This window comes from Caretta caretta, chromosome 3 (genome assembly GCF_965140235.1).
Source record: "Caretta caretta isolate rCarCar2 chromosome 3, rCarCar1.hap1, whole genome shotgun sequence".
Classification (NCBI taxonomy): Eukaryota; Metazoa; Chordata; order Testudines; family Cheloniidae; genus Caretta; species Caretta caretta.
The window spans coordinates 180,390,312-180,416,572 of NC_134208.1; the positions used below are offsets into that span (position 1 = coordinate 180,390,312).

Consider the following 26,261-nt stretch of genomic DNA (forward strand, 5'->3'; position numbering starts at 1 on the left):
ACACTGAACCATTGGGCAGCATGCACAATCTTCCTGTGTGCCTGGCACAATCCCTCCCACAGCATCAGTGCAGCTCTGTGTATCTCCAAGTGTGGGCTTATGTGTACATTACACAATCTGTCTCTATGCTGAGACTATGCCTCCACTAACAAAAAAGGGGAGTTTTACAGCAAGATAGCTAATTCAAGACAGGCATCTCTCTGTAAAACCCTAGCAGGGACAAGGACTGGTACTTCTTACATCAATGTAGCAAAGTAAGGTCAAATTTATACCCCCGCCAATGCCCACAGATGATGATCTCTAGCTACATCGAGGTAATAACTACACAGCCTTGTTTCCCCTAGGATTTTACAATGAGATAATGAATGTGAGTTGGCTATCTTACTGTAAAAACACACCTTTTCTGTCAGCAAAGACATAGTCTCAATATATTGATCTTGTTAGGACTTATCTCTGCCACCCTAATTCCATGTGATAAAGTCCTGTGTTCCTATGTGCAGGATAGCAACCATCTTCCTTGGTTTTATGCTGGGATTTCTATTTTTTGTTGGGTTGATTCTGGGCTCTTGAATATTTTTATATACCCTTTGTTTCCATGATCCTAGGAGACATGCTTGGCATGGGATGATATCAAATTCAGAATTCCGGATAAATACTAGCTGGGCACTTATTCTATAAGCTTTTTCCCACTGGAAATATTTTAAATCTTCTAAAAATCAGGAAAGTACACCTGGTATTTCAAAACTTTCTCAGGGAAGCCCTCGTTTTCTAATGTCTCACTGTAGCACCATACAGCCCCTCACATTGGTTTGGGTGGCTGCTTAGCTATCTAATTTATTTTAGGGTTGTCATAAATATAAAGGGAAGGATAACCACCTTTCTGTATACAGAACTATAAAATCCCTCCTGTCCAGAGGCAAAACCCTTTCACCTGTAAAGGGTTAAGAAGCTAGGATAACCTCGCTGGCACGTGACCAAAATGACCAATGAGGAGACAAGTTACTTTCAAAGCTGGAGGGGGCGGGAGGAAACAAAGGGTCTATCTGTCTGTGTGATGCTTTTGCTGGGAACAGAAAAGGAATGAAGTCTTAGAACTTAGTAAGTAATCTAGCTAGATATGCGTTAGATTTCTGTTTTGTTTAAATGGCTGGTAAATAAGCTGTACTGAATGGACTGTATATTCCTGTTTTTGTGTCTTTTTGTAACTTAAGGTTTTGCCTAGAGGAATTCTCTATGTTTTGAATCTGATTACCCTGTAAGGTATTTACCATCCTGATTTTACAGAGGTGATTCTTTTACTTTAATTAAAATTCTTCTTTTAAGAACCTGATTGTTTTTTCATTGTTCTTAAGATCCAAGGGTTTGGGTCTGTGTTCACCTATGCAAATTGGTGAGGATTTTACTCAAGTCTTCCCAAGGAAAGGGGGTGTAGGGCTTGAGGGATATGTGTGTGTGTGTGGGGGGGGGGAAGATGTCTCCAAGTGGTCTCTTTCCTTGTTTTTTGTTTAACAAGCTTGGTGGTGGCAGCATAGAGTTCAAGGACAAGGCAAAGTTTGTACCTTGGGAAAGTTTTTAACCTAAGCTGGTAAGAATAAGCTCAGGGGGTCTTTCATGCAGGTCCCCTCATCTGTACCCTAGAGTTCAGAGTGGGGAAGGAACAAGGACAAAGGGTTGTCTTTGGTACTCGTCACCTTAGTATCTGTGGACTTGTCCACATGACAATTTCTAATGTTTCAACACACATTCCTTAGCACATGTCAATTGTAATGGTGTCTAGGAACACTAGTTCCTTGACTACAGTTCCATTTTACAATCCTGTTAGTGACCATGTATTAAAATACAACCTCTATGTGGTGTACTAACCCTTTAAGGGACAGTCTTGAGCTTAGAGCCAAGACAGCTTGGGTACAATCATGGGGCATTCTGTCAACCTCTTAGGCTGGGCTATATAAACAGGAAAAAGAAACTGAGCAAGGAAGGAGGGGACCAGAAGCCATGCTGACTGCTACAGATTGAACCTACAAGTCACTAACCTGACCTGAGCCTAAGAGAGACTGTTTATCTGACTATATATTTAGTTGCTCTCATTCAAGGCACTGATGCAAACCTTCTATCTACTGGTCTAAGTGGCTCCTCCCTGACCTGATGCCTAAGGGAAAAGGAGAAAAGCCTCTTAGATCAATATGTGACTAGGAACTCTGCCAAGTATGGTGCCCTTTTTAAAGGCAGCATTTATTTTTCCTTAATTTGGTTTTAGTCTTCCTCTTCTTGGATCCTCGACACCCCTCCAAAGTTTGATTTATCAGAGGGATTGAACGCCCACAGCTCTGACAGCCTGTGCCTGGCTACCTTGTAATAAATGTTTGAACCAAATTGTAATAACTAGCTTCATGACAGAAGCTTTCACTTATTCTTAATACATGGGGCTCTGCTCTGGCATAGAGGGTATGTCTACACTGCAGCTGGGAGAGAGCCTCCCAGCTTGTGTAAACAGCCTTGGGCTAGCTTTATTTGATCTGGTGTACCAAAAATAGCAGTGTGGATGTTGCAGCTCTGGTGAAGAGTTGGGCTACGCACCAGAGCTCAGATTTAGGGAGTCTGGTGGGCTTGAGAGCCTGAGCTGCTGCCCAAGCCTTACTGCTCACAAGCCTTAGTGCTATTTTTAGCACACTGTTGCAGTGAGGCCACGGCTAAGCTATGCCTACTGTGAGGAGAGACTGATGGAAACCAAACCAAGAAAAAAAACCCAGAAATGTGGTGAGAGAAGGGGACCATAGGTTCCCTATTTATGTGATTTGCAAGAAGTGTTACCATTACTCAGGGGTCCAAGTGTGTTTAAATGATATACGTTCCTTGTAAAATCCCAAAGCAAGCTCATTTTCATTTCTCATGTAATAATCTCATATACAGTATACACACATTTTTCATTAATTATATGAGTTGAATTTATTATTATTGTTATTATTAGCTAGGTTACTGGTTTTTTTCAGAGTGGAAAATTGTGCTATTTTCAGTGTTGAATGACTAAATGACATAATACTCCCCCAATGTCTGTCACTATGTCCGGTAATTTTGTTAAATGTCCATTGTGCAACATGGTGGTGCCCGTGCTTCAGGGGGACACAGGGTCCAAGGCGGCCTGGGGGGGTTAGTGGTTAGTGAATGACCCGGCCCCAGCCCACTCGGCCCCACCAGCTCCTGGCATTGCTCAGGGGCGGGGGCTTGGGGAAAGAAGCTGAGTGGGGGGGTGGGTGGGAAGAGGCAGGGTAGAGAGGGGTGGGCTTGGGCTGGGTTGCTTGCTGTTGCTGGCGCCAGGCCCCTCACTAATCATCCAGGCCACCCTGGACCCCGTGTCCCCCTGAAGCAAGGGGCCCCCAAAAGCGCAGGGCCCAGGGCGGTTGCCCCAGTCTGACCTATGAACGGGATGGCTCTGCTTGGGCACCACCAGAAATTATAGAAACCTGGCACCCATGCAAGGTCATACATAAAGTCAAGAACTGAACCCAGATCTTCCAAGTCCATCTTATTGATGCTATTGGATAGATCTTGCATGCATTCAGAAGATTTCTTTATTCTCATTTAGTTCAAGACCCTGCTCGTCACATAAGTCACAATTTGTGATGGGGGTAGCTTGAACATATTGTATCCATTTACTATACAGTGCAAATGACTTTTTGAATCAGTGGCTTTTTTGTTTATTTGGAAAAGATCTTTTCTTATCCCCCTGCCACCTGCTTTATATGTGTATCTGTGTGTCCTAGACCGGAAAAGTGTCCTGTTGTACAATGAAATGAGAATTCATTTGTATAATTGCTCAATTATTTAAAGGGGGGAAAATAGCCTTCAAATTACTACTTCCACAAGCAGGAATAGTTTGTGCACCTACATTTAAACAAAATTAAACTTTCCCCTCTTTTGTATGAAATGAAAAGTTTGAGGCTTGGAGAACATAAAATAAATTGTTTACATAATTGATTTGTAAAAGATAACTTCATTGTAACACATTGATTCCTTTCTGTTTCTGCCCAATGATCACACACAACGTGCAGAAAAAAAAGTGACATATGGCACCTATGGAATTTTTGTTTAATACCAAATATGTAGTATCAGAAACATTGCTTACAAAGGGACAGATATAAATAATTCAGAATAACTCATTCAGAGTACACTTGGCTGGGTAGAAGCCATTTTTAGAAAGTTGTTCCTATTTAAGCACTCTTGCATATTGTAGATAGTTACCTAAAGAAAAAAAGGCTAAGATTTCTTGCTGACGATCTAAGGACTGTGAGTAAGGTTGCTGACAGATGGCTTACAGATATCATTCTGAAATAACTTATACTGACAAATAACAGTATGTATAATTAGTACTATGCAGATGGTATGCAAAATGTTCTTCTCCATCCTAGCACAGACCTTTTTTTTTTTTTTTTTTGGTGACAAAGACTATTTTAAGAGTTGAGTTTGGAAAACACTGCAACTCCATTAAGGATTGATCCAATTGCTAGCTGACTGCCAGCACAGTGTACAGTGAGCTCCTTGGGGTGGGGGCTGTCTTTTCATTCTGTGTTTGTACAGTGCCTAGAACTATGAGGCCCCTGGTTTATGACTAGGCCTCCTGGGTGCTACCACAAAACAAACAATATATAAAGGAGGCAAAAGTGAACCAATCTTTGAGTTTTCAGATCTTTAAACAGAGGAGAGTTCAGAGGTAGGACAGTGAAAAGAATTAGTTTTTCTTTCTCTGAATTTAGGAAATTATGTAACAAACTAGCAAAAAACATTTTTGGACTTAATATCCCACCTTTCCCACACTAAGGACTCTACTGGGGTTTTTATGCTGGACCCCCACTGGTGATCCTTGCTGATGTGTTTTTGACCAGGCTGATGGCAATGTCCACTTCTGATACATTCTTTGTGAGATGCTGAGTGGTTAAGGTGCTTAACTATAATCGCAAAGGCTGTAGGATTGTGTTGTGCTTGATCTCATGCCGAAGGACCACCTGTAGTTCACCCAAGTGCAAAATGGGTACCTGATCCATTGGGTTACAGCAGTCAAAGGTGATTGGACTTGATGCTGGCCACACCACTTCCTGGGGCACCATTGGCTATGAAAATTACATGCCTTAACTACAACAGCCAAATGGCTTATAGGCATGGAGAACTTTGATGGCAAAGAATGAACTCCAGTAGTGAGTTTGTATGATTTGTTTATGATTGTATTACCATCACATCTAGAGGCCCCAGTCATGGATGAGGACCCTATTGTGTTAGGCACTGTGTAAACATGGAACAAAAAGAGCTCATAATCTTGACCAATGGTCCATCTAGCCCAGTATCCTGTCTTCCGACAGTGGCCAGTGCCAGGTGATTCAGAGGGAATGAACAGAACAGGGCAATTATTGAGTGAGCCATTCCCTGCCGTCCAGTCCCAGCTTCTGGCAGAAGATAGATACAGATAGATGGGGGAGTATAAGGAAACAATGTGACAGTATTGGTCAGCATGATGAGCAATGGTCTCAGCGCACCAGTAGCCTGGTCAGTGTTAAGTTTTTTGTAGACATCACAGCAAAGGAGAGCTCTAAGGAGAGTTTTGAAGAAGGACTATGAGTTAGTTTTGTGGATGTCTATAGGGAGCTCCTCGAAATGTGAGGGACAGGTTGGGAGAAAGCACGAAGGTACTTGTTTGGAAGATGTTTCAAAGAGGTTGGCATTACTGGCTGATTGGAGGCAGGAGTGGATGTCCTGATAGACGAGCCTTGAAAGTGAAGACCAGCATCTTATGTTTGATGTAATAGAGCAGTGGTTCCCAAACTTGTTCCGCCACTTGTGCAGGGAAAGCCCCTGGTGGGCTGGGCGGGTTTGTTTACCTGCCGTGTGCACAGGTTCGGCTGATCATGGCTCCCAGTGGCTGCAGTTCGCTGCTCCAGGCCAATGGGAGCTGCTGGAAGCCGCGGCCAGTACGTCCCTCGGCCCGCGCCACTTCCAGAAGCTCCCATTGGCCTGATCAATGAACCGTGGCCACTGGGAGCTGCGATCTGCTGAACCTGCAGACGTGGCAGGTAAACAAACCACCCTGGCCCGCCAGGGGCTTTCCCTGCACAAGCGGTGGAACAAGTTTGGGAATCACTGCAATAGAGAAAGGAGAGCCAGTGGAGGAATGTGGAGAGAGGGGTGAAATGGCTAACATTGACAGGTTAGGAAAATGATCCTTGAAGCTGCATTCTAAAAGGATAAGAATAGTGTAAGATTGCATTTGTCAAGGCCAGAGAAAAGGATGTTGCAGTAACTGACATGCAAGATGAAAGCCTGGACGAGAGTTTTAGCTGTGTGGAGGGATTTAAAAAGGCTGCATCTTAGAGATGCTATGCAGAAGGATGTAACATGATGTGAGAACTGAGAGAGAGGTCTGAGTTGATGGTGATGCCCAATATATGGACCTGAGTGACCGTTAAAATGTGTGTGTTGGGGGGTTCTGTTCACTGTGGGGATGACTTGGGTGCGGGTGGGGGAGAATATTAAGACCTCTTTGTTTTAACCATGTTGACTTTTAGCTGACCACTAGACACCCATGAGGAAATGTCAGAGAGACAAGCTAAGATTTTAACTTGGCCAGAAGGAGACAGGTTTGGAATAGAGAGCTATATCTGAATAGTCCTCATAAAGATGGTGGTTACATTTGTGTTTTTGGTGGAGATTACCAAGAGCAGGTATAGAGGGAGAAGAGAAGGAATCAGAACCTCCATAAAAAGTTGGGGCGGGGGTAGATGAGGAGGATTCTCTGAAGGATATACTGAAGGAGGGATTATAGATAGATAGGAGAATCATGAGAGGACAGTAAGGGAAGCCAATGAAGCTCAAGATTTCAAGAGGAAGATAATAGTGACATTGTCAAATGCAGCTGACTACTCAAGGAAGATGAGGATAGAGTGCTGGTTCTAAACTTTGTCTAAGGCCTTCATAGACTTTGGAAAGTGTGGTTTAATTGGAGTCCAAGAAAAGGAAGCCAGATTGGTAAAAGGCTAGGATGGAATTGGAGAGGAAGAATTCTAGTCAGCAATTGTAGAAAGTGTATTCAACTAATTTAGAGATAAATAGGAGAAGAGTGCTGGGGCAGTAGTTGGAGGAGAGGCAAATGGGGTCAAGAGTGTTTTTTTTTTTAAGATGGGAGAGACTAAATCATGTTCCTGTTGTGAGGGGCAGGAGCCAGAGGGGTGTGAGAGGTTAAGGGAAAGTGGGTGCAAGGGAGATCAGTAAGTGGGATGAAATGGGGTCACTGAGGGAAGTGTAGGGTTTAGAGGAGAGGAGACAAGGACGTTCTGTGTCTGTGACAGGGAAGATGGAGGGAGAGTGTTGGAGGAAAAGTGAAGGGATGGGAGGGTGGAGGGCAAGTGACATTTTGACATTTTTTTCTCTCTCTGCACAGGATCTTGGTGACTTCTTTCAAAAGAAGTGGAGGAAGGAGGAGGGGAGTGTTTTGAGGATGGCGTGGCAAAGGGTGGCAAAAGGCATCTGGAATTGTGGGTGTGAGATTCAGTTAAGTGGAGAAGTAGAGTTGTTTAGCTAGTGAGATGGAGAACTGAAAGAGGAGAGAACGAATTGGTAGTGGAGGATGTCAGTGTAGCTATAGAATTTCCATCACAGATGCTCTGCAATGAGAGAGCAGAAGCATAGGAGGTGGATGCTGGGGTATGAGTCAGTGCTGGGAGTTAGCATGGTGAACCTAGATGTAGGAGAGAGGGTCAGAAGAGTAAAGGGTGGAGGAGAGTGAATCAACAACCATTATCAGTGGAAGAAAGGGAAGAGATGGGTGGACCACAGATGACAACAACATTGAGAGGGAGAGGAGAGAGGAATTGGATGGGGTGCAGTTCAGAGGAGGAAGAAGAGGTTGGAAGAGAAGCCAAACACCTCCACCCCAGTCTGATCTACGATGGGGAGTGCAAAAAAAGGAGGGCCTTTGTACGAGGGCTGCTGCAGAGGCAGCATCAGACAAAGGGATCCAAGTGTCTCTGAGAGCCAGAAGCTGGAGGTATGAAGAGGTCAGGAATGGCTAAGATCTTTGAGAGGGAGTGAATGTTCCAAAGAGAGTAAGAGAAGGAGAGGAGATGGAGGAGGATGGTGTGATGGGGTGGACTAGACCCTGCTGGAGGCCTCAGTGTTCTGCCACACCCATCCCAGTAAAGGAGCAATGGAGAGGTCCTCCAAGCGGGCCAGAGTGGCTTCAGAGAAAGCAGCCAATCAGGACCCAAAAGGGCCTGATAAAAGGAGCTGCAGAGCAGAGCAGTAGTTAGTTGCTGCTTGGAGCTGGAGAAGAAAGGACTGAAGGTCTGGCTGCCTGGAAGAGCAGCAGGGCAACAGACAATCTGCTACCAGGGACCGGGGGAGCATGGAGGGTGCTCCTGGCTGGTTGCTAGGACTGAGTAGGGACTGAGCTCTGGGGAGGGCTGGGGGAAGTTAGTGTCTTCAGGGAGGAAGCCCTGGGGATACAGCCCCATAGCAGGGCTGGGCTACTTAAAGACCAAAGCCTAGGGAGGACTAGAGAGAGACACCACCAGAGGGGTACTGAGATCAGTCCACCGGGGCCTTATATCCCAGAAGGGGTTTGAGCTGGTTAACATGCAGTGCGACTCAGCCGGAGTGCTGTGTCACTGACAAACCCATCTGAGAGACACTGAAAGAGGTCACCAGAACTAAAGAACACAGACATGCCCAACTAGAAGGGGGCACTCACAAGAGGTGGGTGTCAACCCTGTTAAAGATGGGTATGAGTCTTCGACTTCAGGGGTTCTCAAACTTCATTGTACCACAACCCCCTTCTGACAACAAATTACTTCATGACCCCAGGAGGGGGGGACTGAAGCCTGAGCCCACCCAAGCCCTACTGTCACAGGCAGCGGGGGCTAAAGCCCCAGGCTGGGGGCCTGTAACCTGAGCCCTGTCACCCAGCGCTGAAGCCCTTGGGCTTTGGCTTCAGTGCTGGGTAGTGGGGCTCAGGCTTTGGCCTCAGCAAGGCTAAGACAGCCCTGCTGACCCCATTCAAAGGGGGTCGTGACCCACTTTGGGGTCCCGACCCACAGTTTGAGAACTGCTGTTCTACTGTATTACCTTGAACTACAGTTTCCCAATGCCAAATTTATTAAACTCACAGTGATGCACCACCTAGTGACCAGCAGGAAATTGTACCTCACCACTTGCGTAAGAATGGAAGCATTAGATAAATCTTTATTCTCTGTGGGCTTCAGTAAGAGTTCTCCCATCATAGGTTTGTTGTGTAGACCACGTCTAAAAGTGCCAGCGATCTGCCAAAATACCTGTGTGTGTGCTACAAATCTCATAAACACGGGCGGATTTGGTTCTTCATCTTACTCAATGCCTACCTTATTGTCTACCTCCCCAAAACCTAGTTCATCAGGGAGCAGTAGGACGAGTAGTTAGTGAATGTGAGAGCTCATGAAAATGAGACTGGAAACAAGGCACTAGAGCAAGGTATAGCATGGATCTGTCTGGCTTGTACTTTAGCATGCAGACAGTTCTAATATTTTATTTCAATATTATCTTGTAACCATATGAGGTTATGTTTAATTTTCACTTCCGAGTGGCCAGGACTGATCGATTTAATTAAATGAGTGCTCAGACCCAGGATATCCTTTTTTGGTCTATTTTTATATCTATTATGCACAGCATTCTTCTTATTGAATACAAGAATGAAGAGAAGCAGCAGCAAAGCTTGTACAGATCTAGTGCCACTTTCAGAATACCAGCAAAACAGCTTGGAGTTCACATTCCCAGCTAGAATCTTGGGCTGTCAGTCAAAATCAGCACCTCTGCAGGTGGGTGGCATGTGCTGCTCATCCTTCCAGAGATTCAAATAGAGCGATTCATTTCATCCCGGTTGTACAGCTGTTAAATGTGGCCTTTCTTCTGAAGCACACTCTATTATGCTGGAGCTGGAGGGATAAGTGATGGAGCAAGTTTGTGGGGAGCCTGAAGGCTGTCTCTGGGCCGAAGGAAATGGGTGACAACCTCAAAACTTTTGAATAAGTTTTGTATACTTACCCACACTTTGAGGTTCACCCAATGCTATTTTTGCATTGTTTGTGAAGCATATTTCTTTATACAGGAATAGCTCCAGGCCTCTAAATGCTGCTGGAGTTATCCAGTTCCATAATAAAGAATAATCATTTATGTTGTATGATTCCAACTTTACAGAAGGTCACTTTAACAATTCAGGGGCTAATATTGGTTGTGTTAAGAAGAGGAATCTGTTCATTGCTGGTTCTACCGGTTTAGTTTGGATTTATATCTAATCTATTAATGTTGATTTCAGTAGCCATGATCTCTCTCTAGGGTAAATTGTAACCAGCTGCTGAAAAGTAATCGATAAAGGAATCAGAACACAGTCTTAGTGAGACACTGTACTTCTGGGATGATCTCAAACTGTTGCAGTTAGGCTAAGATACAAGTACAACTGTTAAACTCTCTTTGCCATGTTCAAATGCATCCAAATCTTCACACTTCTCTAAAATGCAAAATAAAAACCTTTCAACCAAGTAGATGACATTACAATACCCTGTGTATAATGTCAGATATACCTCCACAGAACATTTATTGAGTTTCACTTTGTTAGCAGTTGTGCCGTTGTCAAACTTATCTCTGTTGTTAATAATACCTGCTATTGTGCCTGTTGGTGATGCTGTCATTGTACCTGCTGCCATGTCTGTCCACTTGGTCCCTCATAAATGCTTGACACGCGGCTTTTCAGAAAGCATGTCCAACTTCAGAACTATGACCTTTCTCTTCTAGTAGTTCTGCACTACACAGAAATGCTCCCCCCTCACAATTCACCAGCCAGACCCCCATCCCCACGTCCTGGCCTGTGCTGCTATCTGGCTTTGATGACACCAAGCTGTGCCAGGGAACAAATATGCAAATTATCTTCCCTACTCCCTCCTTCAGAAAGTTTCACTTCAGTTCACCTCCCACCTTCCTTTGTAGATGAGTCACCAGAGGCTGCAGAACCTCAAAGAGGTGAAGAGAAAGGGGTCACCATACCCACAGTGGGTGTGTCACAGTCAGTGCCTATTGCCACAGGAAGCGGTGGCATGGTTACTGTGGTGTTTAGATGCTGCTTGTAATTATTAGAACTGGGAGCACTGGCTGTTGGGAGTCTGAAAGGACAGGAAACAGGAAGGAGTACGGGGGGGGGGAAGGGGAGTTGAGGAGGCAGAGTCAGAGCTACCAAGGGTGCAGCATCTTGGTAAAGAGGTTTCCACTTTAAAAATAAAGTCCTGTTGAAGTTTGTTAGTATCTTGCCTGGTTGCTACAACATTTTGGTGATGAGGAGGGATCTTCTGCCTGTGAACCCACCTGCACCCTTTCTGCAAAGCCCATGTGAGCCTCCAATTGCTTTACTGCCTGTATCCATATGTTTGAGACTTATCTGCTTGCAATCACTGCTACAGAGATTTCTGAAGTAAGAAAGCATGCTCTGCTAATCTACTGCCTTGGAGCAGAAGGGCAGCGTATATTTTACACTTTTTCCCCTTGAAGATGATAAATATGAGATTGCACTCACTGCATTAAAGAACTTTTTTGTGCCAAAAGTGAATGTAGTAGCTAATCGCTACAGATTTCACCAGCATGAGCAAAAAACAGGGGAGACTATAATGCAGTATATTGCTTCCCTGAGGAGTCTGATTGTAACTTGTGACTTTGGGAATATGACAAATGAGATGATTAGAGACCAGTTCATTGAGAAAACAACCATTCTTCATGTAAGAGAACACTTACTTCTAGAACCACAACTTACACTAGAAAAAGCAATAACCATTGCTACTCAGATTGAGTCAGCTACAGCTGAAGCCAAAATAATGAGCATGGATACAGGAGGCATAGTCCAGGCTGTGACTCCTTTGCAGAAAAGTTCACTATCGCTGCAGACAAACAATTACACGAGGAAAACTAATGGAAAACCACCAAATCAGCAAATTCAAAATACAGTAAAAGCATGCTTTCGCTGTGGATCCCCACAACACCTTGCAAGCTACACAGGATGTCCGGCAAAAGTAGCTCAGTGCAATCATTGCAAAAAGGTTGGGCATTTTGCTAAAGTTTGTCGCAGCAGCCAGTTCAGTCAACAGGTGCATGCAGTTATAATACCAGATGTTACTGTGCTGAGCGTGGACAAAATCACTACTGCACATATTCCAGAACAAATAATGTGTACTGTAAATGTTTCCGCCATACCCTCAAGCAAATCACACTCTATTCAGCTAATGTTGGACACTGGCTCAGCAGTATCTAAACTACCTGACGCCATCTATTTGCATTACTTTAAAGATGTGCCTCTTACTGAACCCAAACTTCACTTGGTGTGCTATTTGAAAAACCATATTCCAGTACATGCCTGCCTGCCAGCAATAGTTACTTTTGGTGATTGCTGTGTAACTGCAGAGTTCTACATTGTCCACAAAGGCACTCCTATCCTTGGCAGAGATTTATTGGCTGCTTTAAATCTCAGGGTAGTTAATGAACGAATCGATCTTCCACAGCAAAGCACTCTTGCAGTACACACACCAGTTTCAGCTGGGACCCAACACCAGGTTGAGGAGAAACTTGGCTGTGCTTATGGGTTTCTGCATAAAGTTAAAATGCAGAACAATGTAATGCCTGTATGACAGAAGTTACGGTGCTTACCATTTTCAGTCAGGGAAGCTGTTTCAGAGGAACTTAGAAAACTTGTTAAAAAGGACATTATTGAAGAGATTGACTCCTCGGAATGGGTTTCACCTATAGTAGTGATGCAGAAGAAGGGTGGAGGTATTCGGCTTTGTGTGGACTTAAGGGAGCCAAATAAAGCTGTTGTGATTGACAGCCATCCTCTTCCTCACATAGAAGAAGTATTTGCAGAACTCCATGGAGCAAAGATGTTTTCTACTCTTGATTTGCAACCGCATACTACCAGGTTATATTGCATGAAGATAGCAGAGACAGCATTTATTACGCACTTAGGGGGAGAGGGGTAGCTCAGTGGTTTGAACATTGGCCTACTAAACCCAGGGTTGTGAGTTCAATCCTTGAGGAGGCCATTTGGGATCTGAGGCAAAAATTCAGGATTGGTCCCGCTTTGAGCAGGGGGTTGGACTAGATGACCTCCTGAGGTCCCTTCCAACCCTGATATTCTATGAGGGACTATTTAATTTTAAACATGTTCCATACGGTCTCGCATCTGCCCCAAGTGCCTTCCAAAAATGATGTCGTTGATTCTGAAGAATCAACATGGAGTTCAGTGCTATCTGGATGATATTATTAGAAATACTTCTGAGGAGCATGACAATAACCTGCAGTCTGTACTAAACTGCATCAGCAAAGCAGGCCTCAAGCTCAATAGGTCCAAATGCAAATTTAGACAAACTGAACTCTCCTTTCTGGGGCATACAATTTCACAGGCTGGACTAAAATCTGATTCAGATCATATCCTGGCAATTTCAAATGCTCCTCCTCCAACAGATTTGCAAATCTTATGTTCCTTCTTGGGTCTTACCTCCTGGTATGCAAAATTCATTCCCAATTATGCTTCTGTAATTGAACCATTACAAGAATTACTTCGGAGAAGTTCAACCTTAGTGTGGACAATGGATGCACAAGATAGTTTTGAAATGGTGAAAGACTTGATTGTACATAGTCCAGTACTTGCACTATTCACTCCTGCATTGCCCACAATTGTAACTACTGATTCTTCTGATTATGGACTTGGGGCTGTCCTCAAACAATTTCATGAGGACAATACAAAGAGGACTGTTGCATTTGCTTCAAGGACACTAAGTAATGCTGAAAGAAAATATTCTACAGTTGAAAAAGAAGCACTTGCTTGCGTCTGGGCTACTGAAAAATGGAGAACTTACCTGTGGGGCCGCATGTTCAAATTGTGCACAGACCACAGTCCTTTGACGACATTGCTCACCACGAAAGGACTGGGAAGAGTAGGATATCGTATTGTTAGATAGTCTGCAAGACTACTCTCTTTCAATTGTGAACTGGAATATAAATCTGGAAACCAAAATGTGGTAGCTGATTGCCTTTCTCGCCTGTCTTTGCCTTCACCAGATGGTCCACCGGAGGATGAGGATGTAGTAGTTGCGCTTATTACAAGCACTCTTACTGCAGTTACAAGAGAACAATTTCAAGCTGCTTGTTCAGCATGTCCAATTCAACAAAAACTATGGGAATTTCTGACAAAGTGATGGCCCAATAACAGTAAAAACCTTGACCTAGTTTTGCTGCCTTATTTTAGAGTTCGGGATGAACTTTCTTTGCTTGATGGCTGTGTGCTACGAGGTACAGACCGGCTACTTGTACCAGAAGAATTACAGTCAAAACTCATACACCTGGCACACGATACTCCATCAAGGAGTTGTTGGAACCAAACAACGACTACGGGATCTGTATTGATGGCCAGGGATGGACTCTCAAACTGAAGCGCTCATAAAATCCTGGGTCACTTGCCAAATGCATGGTAAGACAGCAGTGACATGTACCCCTCCATTACAGCCTGTTCCTCTTCCTTAATCTGCATGGGAAAAAGTGTCGATTGACATTGTAGGACCCTTTGATACTGCTCCAAGTGACTGCCGTTATGCCATCACTTCAATAGACTATTTCAGTAAATGGCCTGAGGTCGTGTTTACATCGCAAATCTCTTCTGCTACAGTAATTAAGTTCCTTTCTCCAGTTTTTAGCAGGGAAGGTAACCCCAAAGAACTGGTTTCAGATAATGGTAGTCAATTTACTTCCCTGGAGTTTGAAACTTTTCTAGCAGAGAGGAACATTTTACACAGAAGGTCATCCCTATATTACCCTCAAGCCAATGGGGAAATCGAATGGTTTAACAGAAGTTTGAAAGAGAGTTTGCAAATGGCTAAACTGGAAGGGCGATTATGGATAATCTTCACTACCGATTTCTTGCAAGCATACCAGGCTACACGACATGCCACAACACAAAGATCACCCGCAGAGTTACTGCATGGGAAACAGATGAATACTAAACTGAACATTGCTGGATTGTTAAAGGCATGACCTGATGCCCCAACCGAGGATGATGTGAGGAAAACGGTTGAACAGAACCAAGCAAAGTATAAGGCTTTCACAGACAAGTGGCAGGGTGCAAAGGAAACAAAGTTTGAGTGTGGTTCCTTCGTTAGAACATGAAAACCTGGAATTTTATACAAAGGGGACCATAAATTCACAGCTCCTCTTAAAATCATCGAGAAGAAGGGACCTTACACCTATCGACTTTCTGATGGGCCAGTATGGAAAGCTTCTTATCTTGCACCTGCCTATGCACCAAGAGGAGATTATGCCAACCATCCATTCTGCACTGGATGACTTCACCATAGTATCAACACAACAAGACATTGCACTGGAACCGGGATTTGAGAGACGGCCTGTCAGACCCACCTGTCTGGACTAGAGACTATGTTATGTCGTATCTACAGTGTTTTCAGTGTAATAGTTCTGCCAACAGTATAGTGTCTTGTTTCATATTTGTTCCCATGGTTAGAACAACAATGTTTGTTTTAATTGGGAGAGTTTCTTAAGAGAGGAGGGAATGTGGTGTTTAGATGCTGCTTGTAATTATTAGAACTGGGAGCACTGGCTGTTGGGAGTATGAAAGGACAGGAGGGGAGGGAAGTTGAGGAGGCAGAGTGAAAGCTAATGAGGGTGCAGCAGCAGCTTGGTAAAGAGGTTTCCACTTTAAAAATAAAGTCCTGTTGAAGTTTGTTAGTACCTTGCGTGGTTGCTACAACAGTTACATGACGGGGAGGGGAAATGTGCCTGGATACAGAGGAGGAGGATAGTTGGGTTCCTGATGCCTACACATATTATATACAAGAGCTTATATAACTTAAGTTTGCCCCTGACAGGACGTGCTGGCTCTGAACAGCAAAGATGGCCATTCAGCCCTGGTCTGTGACCACTTTACACTCTCTACACAGGTGCAAGGGGACCACAAGGACCTCGCCAAGAGAATATCTTTGGTTCAGGGGGCCTTCCTGACAGGTGCGGCTTGACAAAGCCCTGGCTGGGATGATTCAGTCGGGGTTGGTCCTGCTCTGAGCAGGGGGTTGGACTAGATGACCTCCTGAGGTCTCTTCCAACCCTAATATTCTATGATTCTGTGACATAGCTGGCTCTACACCACCCTCTTCAGGATGCACAGCTGGGGTGTGCAGGGGCTTGCTGAAGGGGTGGGGATGTCTGGGATTTCTATGCCCAATGTGCCAAAGGGGTCCTTTTGCCTAGATTGCAAATTAGAACAGCCTTCAGGAAGGTGTTCTCTCTCTCTCTCTGTCCCTGTGTCAGGCTTGGTATCAGCTCAGGGCTGAACTGGTCCCAAAGAGACTAAGCAAAGTCAATTGTATAGTAATAACAGCTCAGTGCTCTGACAGCAATCCCACAAAAAATTTGGAAAGCTCATTTTTTTCCCTGTACTAATTTTTCTGCAGCTGAGTCAGTACAGTAATAACATGAGGACAACTTTGTGGACTGGAAAGTGAATGCAGGGCATAAAGGACCTGGGAGTGTGCAACATATCCCAAAACAAAAATAGCTGCATTTTAAAAAATATAGGAATATACTGGAGCATAGCAGAAGCCCAGCTGAGGAGCTCATTACATTTTATGGATACTCAGTCTAAAGACTTTAAATTTAACAATTAAAAAGACACTGGGGAAGAAGGTAATATTCCATTTTGGTACATTAAATGTCTTGTTTGTGTTTCACTTACTGGGCTCTCAATGTCTGCAGTGGCTGCAGCTTAAAAATTGAGGGTTTCCTTCATTTTAGAGGGGAGAAAACAACTGAGGACAAAGCCCTTTAATTGGGGAGCAGGCCAAAATACTTTGTGCAAAAAATGTTAATCCCAGTTGGGCATGGGTAAGAACTTGCACTCATTTGCAAGTGATTCATATCTATTATCATGCAGAAAGTAACTAGTGTGCTATTGAAATAAGGCAAATTCTGCAGTCCTGAATCAGGCAAAATCTCTATTAATTTCAATGGCTTTTGATTGAGTCAGGACTGCAGGATCTGTTCTCTTCTAAAACCATTCATAAAGCAGAATGGATATTGCTAATGACCAAATGTAAAATGGAGGCATAGGACCATTTAATTTCCTCTCATTGGGCTTGATTCTTATCTCATTAAAACCAGTGTAAATCAGGAGTAACTCTGTGGTAATACTCTCTGTCTTGTGGTATGATGGTATAAGTGGGAGGAGAATCAAATCCATAGATCTTGACATCTCTCAGAACCAGGAAATGTCCTCTGTTGTGTTACACCTCTAATCGCCCCTGATTTGAGGGTAAAAAACTGTCTTCTGTGTAATTAGTGTCTTCTAATTTTATTATTTGTATATATTCAGGTGCATCATTGTATGACAGGCCCTGCCACAAAAAGGTTACAATTTAAACTGACAAAGTGAGGGTTTGGGACAAGGTACATAGTATACAACTAGGCTACAGGCACTTGTGGTGACATGTAGTGTATAAGTAGTTACATGCTGCAGTGAAAAACAGGCCGCATCTACTCGGTGGTGCATAGCTATGCACATCAATGAAAGGCTCTGTTACTTTGAGAGCTCATGTTTGCTGATTATCCATTATGACCCCCAAATCTCTGTGAGTCACTGCTTCTTGGTATAGGTCCACTATTCTGTAAGTAGAGTCTGGATTCTTTGTTCCTAGATGTAGGACTTCACATCTGGTTGTATTGAAACCCATATTGTTTGCTTAGTCTCAGTTTATCAGGCAATCCAGAATGCTCTGTATCAGTGCCATGTCCTCTTCATTATTTACCACTCCCCCAAACTTTGTGCTGCCTGTAAACTTTATCAGTAATTGGTTTTCTTTCTTCCAGCTCCTGGATAAAAATATTAAATAGCATAGGACCAAGAACTGATCCTGTAGGACTTCACTAGAAACACTCCTGCTAGATGACAGGTTTCAGAGGAACAGCCGTGTCAGTCTGTATTTGCAAAAAGAAAAGGAGTACTTGTGGCACCTTAGAGACTAACCAATTTATTTGAGCATGAGCTTTCGTGAGCTACAGCTCACTTCATCAGATGTCTCACATCTGATGAAGTGAGCTGTAGCTCACGAAAGCTCATGCTCAAATAAATTGGTTAGTCTCTAAGGTGCCACAAGTACTCCTTTTCTTCCTGCTAGATGGTGATTCTTCTTTCACAATTACATTTTGAGACCTATTAGTTAACCAGTTTTTAATCCATTTAACATATACTATTGTTGATTTTGTAGTGTTCTAGTTATTAATTAAAATGTCATTCAGTGGCAGGTCAACTGCCTTGCAAAAATTTCTACAATTTCTAGCTCCTAATTTATATTCATTACTATCTACTTGCCCTTTATGAATGTCTGAGTGTTTAGTATTGTTATTTATGTACCATAATTTTGATTGATGGTAAAGACTGTCATCCATGGAGGTGATGTTATCCATACATAAAATATGTCAGGCAGGCTTCTTTGCTGACATGACTTGCCAGTGGCAATCCATTTCAACTGAGTTATGCTAGGATAACACCATAAAAGCTGCAGATAACAGTGATTGCATGTCATTCACCAGGGCTAGTTGAGCAGAAGCATACCCACTTCCTGCTGCCTACTTGACCATCTAATTGCCCATTACATTTTAGACTGAAAACTATTGTCTCCTTTTACACTCTTTAAATGCTGTTCTCTTTATTGGAAACAAATTAAACCCCTTTCATGAATTTTTTAAATGCTTTAGCTAGTGTACTCTACTGTTTGCAGTCAAAAGGACTGATCCATTAGATGCAATGAAGCAACCTCCATTATTAAAAAAGAAAATACACAGAACACTATAGTATTATAATGGTATGATGCAGTGATTTGGACCATTACTACTGTAGCATGTTTTATGTATGGGCTGGTGTATCTTTCATTTTGAATTAATTACCTTTTCCCTTATGGGGAAACATATTTTCAGCTGGAACTCTGAGCATTCATGAGAAGAAATCCGATACAAACAGGATCTTCTGATGTTTTTTCTAACCACCTCTTTACCCTTTCCATCATTGCTTTCAAATATGAGAACATATTTCTTGTGTTTGACTTCAGAATGCTATCTGCAAATATGAAGGATAATTTTTCTGACCAAAAAGAGATGGGAAGCACAATACATCTAGAAATCATTTAATTCTAAAATGTGAAGGAAAAATTTCCGCTTTTCACTAGGGGAGGTAGACTGGATATAGTGGATTTTACTGTGGTTGTTCAGATTACAGGTAGGAGGGGAAAATCATCACAAACCATTGGATAGAGAAGAAGGTTTCTTAATTGACCTAATCAACTCATGAAGGCTCTGCCTAACTTAAATTGTTTAAAGCTTTTTTTTAAGATATAGTATATGAGATGCTGTTAGTATTCACCTGACCAGAATTCAATATGAGGGGGAAAAGGACAATTATTTGGATATTGGTAGTAACCTGGAAATATATGGAATTAGACAAATAACAATGGTGATCATTGTCCAAGGTGAATTTACAACTGAATCTGGAGCAGGGGAAGAAACTTTCCCCCATTGACTGGATTGTAGGTGGTGGTCTGTGGTGCACTGATCAAGTGTCAAAATGAGGTAGTGTTATCCCATATGATCTGGGATATGACTATGGGTATGAACAGGCAAGCAGAGGTGGACCACATTTATCTAGCTGCTATCACTAGAGTGTGTAAATATTTCCCAATTCAGTAAACTAGAAATGACAATAGTGTTTCTCTCTTTCTTCCCACCCTGCAGGAGAAATACCCCTATTAGTTCATAGCTGTCCCACAACAAGTTCTATGCACACATCCCTCCCCAGGTCAAAGTAACTATTTTTCTATCTATTTCTTAAAGGGGTTAGTTTCATGGGTGACTTTTTCATCTTGCAGAAGTGAGTTCTGTAGTGCAGATCTGCCTCATGAAAACTATTTTCAATTCTCAGCGGTAGAGTGATGGGGAGACAGTTTTTCCTTCCCATGAAAACTTTCATTAGGTCCAAATTTTGTTCCTATTCTGAATCACAATGAAAAGCCACAATCTTGAAAATTTTAATGAACCAAAAAAAAAACAATTTTTGGAGGGGAAGGGGCAGAGCGGGTGGGAGGAGGCGGTATTGGGTCAATCAAAATGTTTTGTTTCAACTTTGACTTTTTTCTTATTTAACCTTTTAGTCTAATTAGCTTAAGTTTTTAAATGAAAAGTAATTTTGAATTGTAAAAATGCAAATTTTCTTTAGAAAGCATCAAAACAAAACCTTTTGGTGATTTCAAAACTTTTTTTCCTGACTTTTTTTTTGTCAGGAAATTGTCAAAATCAATCCTGTTTTGCAAACAGTGTCAATAAATCATCTTTTTTTTCCCCCCAGCAAAAAATTCCCAACCAGTTTTACTGAGGAGCCCCTTATGTTGATCAATGATTGCCTTGTTCCAGTGGGGATCTTTCAGGTAGCTTGGATCAGTTCCACGCAGGGTTTTGATTATCAAGGTAAAGACTCTGAACTGGACTCTGTATGCCGTGGGGAACCAGCGCAGAGCATAGAGCGTGCTAGCATGATGTGTTCACAGCTGCCTATCTTGTTGATCAGATGTGCTGATGCATTTTGTACAACATGGGGCTATGTTAGGCAGTGTGGCTCCATTCTTAGGTTTTGTTGAATGAACTGCAATTTTCGCTGTATTCTTATGTGTCTTATGACAGAAAGAAGGGGAAACCATCCTCCGTTCTTTAGTGCTTTTGTTCACTCTTTTCCATTGCTGCTTTTACAATGGTCTTTAATCTGTGAATTAGTCAGCATGGCTTTGGTAAAACTCGCATTGATTTTAAGGGGAGCAGAAAGAAGCTGACAATGAGCACTTCTGAAAATCCCGCTATATGCCACTGTGGCAGCATTGATTGCAGCAGAGTTTACGAGTCTATATTTGTATATTTTTTTAATAAAAGTTGCAAAATCTGTATGCTACATTAACCATCTACACTGGACAAACAGGAAGGGGAGTGAACCAAAAAACCTCTTGGAAATTGCTGTAGTCATTCAACCCATGTCAAACACACGCCATTTAAATTCTTTTAGTTAGAATACTTATTCCAATGCTATTACAAGCCACAGTAACTCATTTTACTGTATGTTTTCTCATTCATTTTGAGATACATAGAATTCCTCTTCATCATAGCATTTTGAATGTAAGATCCTTTTATCCATGGAAGAGTTTTCAATTCAAAGGAACTTCCTTTTAGTTGTAAGTTTTGTGCATGCAACCTGCAGTTTGATTCTCAATAGACTGAGAAGAAGGAAACTTGTTGCCTGAAGCAAAGGCAAATGCCAACTGTGGTTTTCATATGCTCTGTATATCACAAACAATTGAGACTTTATGGAAGCTATTCCTAAATATTTACACATGATGATCATTAGCTATTACGTACCTGCAGTGTATCTGCCTTATGTTTATGAAACACTCTCTCTGGAGACGAGTGAGCATTTCAGGGAATCCCAGCTACTAGGGAAGAAGTATTTCGTATGTGCCCAAGCCAAGTCAAAAAGAGAACGTATTCTTTGAAAGAGCTGGCAATAGGGAAAACAAAAGGAAGCTAAAGGATTGAGATGGGGTTGGGAAGGAAGAGTGCAAGCAACAAAGGATGAGGCTGGAAAAAGGTGGGAAGAAGCAAGAAGAAGTGTAGAAGGAAACAAAGTAAGGGTGTAGAAGTGAAGAAAGGAAAGAGAAACAGAAGTGCAAAAAAGAAAGGTATGAGGAGGGCCAAGAACCAATTGCAAAATGGGATGGATGGAGAAAAAAGGGAAAGGATGCAGTGGAGAAGGCTAAATCTTTCTAGTCACTCTGTCTGTAAAGAAGGCTACAGATGAAACAATTAAATGACAACCAAAGCTTCCTGATCATTGCCATTTCCCCCCGACTGTTATTGATAACTCCGATCTACTTGGCTCTGAGAACATGTAATTATACAGTTAGCACCACACTGTCTGCAAAGCATTCATTTGCATTCACAGGGAATACTAATTTCATTTTGATTCAATCACATGATAGCAAACTTCCCCATGTTTCAGTTACTTTTATAGTCGTCTCTTCTCTTCCCAATCTTTGCAGACCTCTGTTTGCTTTTCTGTAGACTGAACTCAGTTGATGAAGATAAAAGAAGTATTAGAAAGATTAGGCAAAAATAATAGGAAAAAATAATTTCAAATATTGGATGGCAAGCTGTCGTCTAAGACCATGATTCTCACTGCAGGTGTGTAAAAGCTTGAAAGAATAATAAATGCCCACACCACACCTAGCTCAGTCAACCATATTCTTTCAAAGTATCACCTGATACTACAGTATCTGTTTTCTCTCAGGCCTGAATGGAAGTAGCACATGGGAAAGTACACATTCATAGCATCTTCTTTTTCCTCTGCATACTATGTGTATGTGGGTTTCTATGAGGTGCTAGTAAGAAATACTATAGTACATTGATTTCATCTGGTTTTTTAGATGGGCAAATTTGGAAAAGTCGCATTCTGGAAAATTGTGGGTATTTTTGAGTTTCTCTGAGCCAAGGAAGTGTTCTGGCCATCCAGTATGGGCTGATTGCTGTTCAGTTATGCCAGTGTGAGAGCCTGATCATGTTGCCTACTAAAGGCAATGACAAAATTCCCATAGACTTCAAGAAGGTCAGGATTGGGCCTCCATTGGCTTCACACTTCAGTAGAGTCATTCTAGACTTACAAGTATGAAACTGAGAGGAAAATTTGGCCCTCTGACTCCACATGGATGTTTCTCCACATGTGAGTGGTTTCTCCAAAGTTAGAGTGAGCAGGATCAAAACTTCAGAGCCAAACTCCATGAACTTTGGATATATTCAGAATCTGAAACCAGATCCAAATGTTGCACCTTGCACCTGTCTCTGTCCAAAAGAAGTGCTTCTGCATTGCACCAACAATAATTGGCTATCATACTCTGATATCACATTCAATAGTTACCTTCACTGGCAGCAAAATTTCAAAAAAATGGAAATTGGCCATAACTTACTGATAACCTGAGCTTTGGAATGTACGGTGGGTGCACTTAAAAACTTTATTATGGTTTTAGGTTGTGACTTCAGCACCTATAGACATACCTGAGTTAGCTTTGATCTAGCTAGCTTGAGTATAAAAATAGCAGTGAAGCTGCAGTTGCCCAATCTAGCTGCTTGAGGTGGTCCTAGTTGGGCTTGCACAGTCCATATTGCCATGGCTTCGCTGCTGCTGCTGTTCGAGCTGGATCAAAGATAGCCTGGTATGTCTACACATGTTGCAGTCACACCTCTGATTGGAGAAAAGACATACTTTATTGCCAAGAAGGCTAATGGCATATTGAGCTGCATTAGTAGGAGCATTGCTAGCAGATCGAGGGAAGTGATTATTCCCCTCTATTCGGCACTTGTGAGGCCACATATGGAGTATTGCCCAGTTGTGGGCCCCCCACTGCAGAAAGGATGTGGACAAATTGGAGCGAGTCCAGCAGAGGGCAAAGGAAATGATCAGGGAGCTGGGGCACATGACTTATGAGGAGAGGTTGAGGGAACTGGGCTTGTTTAGTCTGCAGAAGAGAAGAGTGAGGGGAGATCTGATAGCAGCCTTCAACTACCTGAAGGGAGGTTCCAAAGAATCATAGAATATTAGGATTGGAAGAGACCTCAGGAGGTCATCTCATCCAATCCCCTGCTAAAAGCAGGACCTATACTAACAAAGAGGATGGAGCTCGGCTGTTCTCCGTGGTGGCAGATGACAGAACAAGGACCAATGGTCTCAAGTTGCAGTGGGGGAGGTCTAGGTTGGATATTAGGAAACACTATTTCACTAGGATGGTGGTGAAGCACTGGAATGGATTACCTAGGGAGGTGGTGGAATCTCCATCCTTAGAGGCTTGACAAAGCCCTGGCTGGGATGATTTAGTTGGTGTTGGTCCTGCTTTGAGCAGGGGATTGGACTAGATGACCTCCTGAGGTCTGATCCAATCCCAATCCTCTACAATTCTGTGATTCTATGTAGGGATTTTACTTGTTACATAAATATACCTTTATATTTAAAATGGGGAAAATACATAATGTATCTAGAACTGGAATTAGTTTCTTCACGTGTACTTACTGAATTGAAGGGTAAACAAAAGGTATTCACATAATACTCATCTGCTTCTGCTCTTTTCCTCCTTAAGAGTTCTCCAGTAGCATTAGTTCTGAAAATTACATATTGGATTTCTAGGTTTAATGATATATGTGATGTGCTCTTTACACTGATTGTTTTATTTTTAAAAAGCTAACGGACTCTCTTAGCATTATTTTTACCCCTTTACTTTCTATGTACATTTGAAGTATTACCTCACGTGCTTGAAAACTACCAATTTTAGAAAGCAATATCACACATTTGAAATACTATCATATAATAATGAATTCCTGTAAATAAACCATGCACCTATTCCTTTAATGATTAATTTACTTTTAATTGCAATTTCACTTTGAAATATTAATTCTGTTTACTTCCCGCACTGCGAGACTGCCAAAAGAGAGCATGAAACCTTCAGTTTTACACAAAATATATTGACCAAGGTCCAAAGCACCATGCATCCCTATGTTCAAGGTATTTTCCATGCTATGCTTGTAACTGGGCATTGGCTTATCCTCTACTATAACTTGAAAGGGCAATGGAGTACCAAAACTGAGGAACATAATATATGCTTAGTTACTTTACAGTGCACTATTAAATTGATTATTGACTTTCAGCTTTGCATAAAGACTGTAAAGGATATAAATTTATCTAATGGGAAATAGTAGAGTATGTAATAAAACATGGGAAACTAATGAGTAACATGGTTAATGAATATAACATTTTGATGTGTTTTATGTATCTAGTAAATTACTTGTGTAAAGATATAAAAAGGACAAGTGTTATATATCACATCTCAACTGATGTGTGCTGTTTGTGGCTAACACTAAGATGTTTAGCAGCCCTTTCCTTTAGCTACTAGCAAGATAAATTAAACAAACATTATAAATCTAGTTTGACGTTCATGACAGTCAGGGCTGGAAAGTGGCCGGGAGTGTGTGGTCTCATGGATTATACTTAAGGACACTCTCTCTTCTAAAGCTGCAGGGAAACAAAAACACATTGTGGATTATCTGGCTTTAGGTTAATTTTCACACATTTCCTGTGAAATGTAAGATTTACTTAACTGAATTTTTTTCTGGTGTGGAGGTAACCTTCCTGTCAATAGCATGAACAGAGGTTACGTTATTTTGTTATTCCAGACTCACAGAAAAATGTCACCAGCTAACATACAGCAGTGGCAGAAATGTGTCCTTCGCTGTACCTCATTCATTATTGACTTAGGCTCTGATCCAGGATCCAGCAAAGCAACTTAAGCATGTGTCTAACTTTAAGCAGGGGACTACTCACATGCTTAAACTTAGGCAAGTACGTAAGTGTTTTGGTGGCTCATGGCCTTAATTGAAATGTTAACCTCAAATCTTAGGGACAGAGGACCTAATCCATAGCCCACTGAAGTCAAAGGGAGTCTCCTCACTTGGAGGATGAAAATCAGTTCGAGGCACAGAGAGAAGGGTGCCATCTCCATAGCATCTTTCCTAACCTACTCACTCTCTCCAGTGTGAGATGACTATACTCATTTGGGAATATGCTGTTGAAATGTGCTATAACATGATCACCAGGACTTGTGATATAAAATCTTTGACTATGAAATACCAAGTGGCACATAACACTTCCTGGAGGTTTCGGTTCAGTGATCCTATGGGTGAATCATACTGCTCCTACAAAGTAATATTTTCATTTGTGAGCTATATAATCATAAGGTGCTTATGGTTTCTATTCAAAGCTTCCCATAGCTTTCAATGGCTAGTTTTGCTTTAAAAAAAAATCATTGGCATGATATGGCCCATTGTTCATCTTCTATTTCAAAATCAGTATGTAAGAGAATGTATCCACATAAAATTGCTTAGAAGGAATGGTTCAAATAAATATTCATCAGGCATAGAGCACAATTATCATATGCTTAATCTGGACTGCAAGCAAACTTGAATAAAATGGATAAATTTAGAACTATGATTCTACATATTCAGTTTCTGGTAAGATATCTAGATATAGATATAAATAAAATATGTTGTCTCCAAAAAGTCATTAGGGTAACATGGACTGTATT

At 42.1% G+C, this 26,261-nt stretch overlaps 1 long non-coding RNA gene across 2 annotated transcripts in view; it reads left to right on the forward strand.

Moving 5' to 3' along the window:
* The first annotated feature begins 1,025 nt into the window (after positions 1 to 1,025).
* LOC125633524 (uncharacterized) overlaps positions 1,026 to 26,261 on the forward strand; it is a 56,233-nt gene continuing 30,997 nt past the window's right edge. For both annotated transcript variants that reach the window (XR_007355639.2, XR_012667486.1), the window contains exon 1: positions 1,026 to 1,098. This is a non-coding gene — a long non-coding RNA (uncharacterized LOC125633524). The remainder of the gene's footprint in view (positions 1,099 to 26,261) is intronic.